Source organism: Penaeus monodon, chromosome 15 (assembly GCF_015228065.2).
Source record: "Penaeus monodon isolate SGIC_2016 chromosome 15, NSTDA_Pmon_1, whole genome shotgun sequence".
Lineage (NCBI taxonomy): Eukaryota > Metazoa > Arthropoda > Malacostraca > Decapoda > Penaeidae > Penaeus > Penaeus monodon.
In genome coordinates this window covers 37,670,851-37,671,098 of record NC_051400.1, presented here as the reverse complement: position 1 = coordinate 37,671,098, position 248 = coordinate 37,670,851, and the positions used below count along the sequence as shown (strand labels likewise).

The 248-nt window shown below is 39.5% G+C and overlaps 1 protein-coding gene across 2 annotated transcripts in view; it reads right to left on the bottom strand.

Moving 5' to 3' along the window:
• LOC119582015 (ecdysone-induced protein 74EF-like) overlaps nucleotides 1-248 on the bottom strand; it is a gene marked incomplete at its 3' end in the record, with an annotated part of 261,423 nt that overhangs the window by 208,366 nt on the left and 52,809 nt on the right. For both annotated transcript variants that reach the window (XM_037930212.1, XM_037930217.1), the window contains 1 exon segment: nucleotides 75-115.

Genomic DNA, 248 nt, shown 5'->3' with positions numbered 1-248 from the left:
CCTTCTTCTCCTTCCCTTCGAGCGCATGACCAAAGCACAACATACACAGAAAACGAAAACAGTTCCCTATTTACCTCCAGCGACCTCCGTCCGGACCAGGCGATGAGACTCGTACCTGGAAGAAGAAGAACGATAAAAAAAAGTAAATAAACAAACTACCAACAGCAATTTCAACCTCAACAGCCAAAATGCAAAAGAGAATACATATATCTATTTTTTCAAAACGTAGACAAAGAACCATTTTTAAT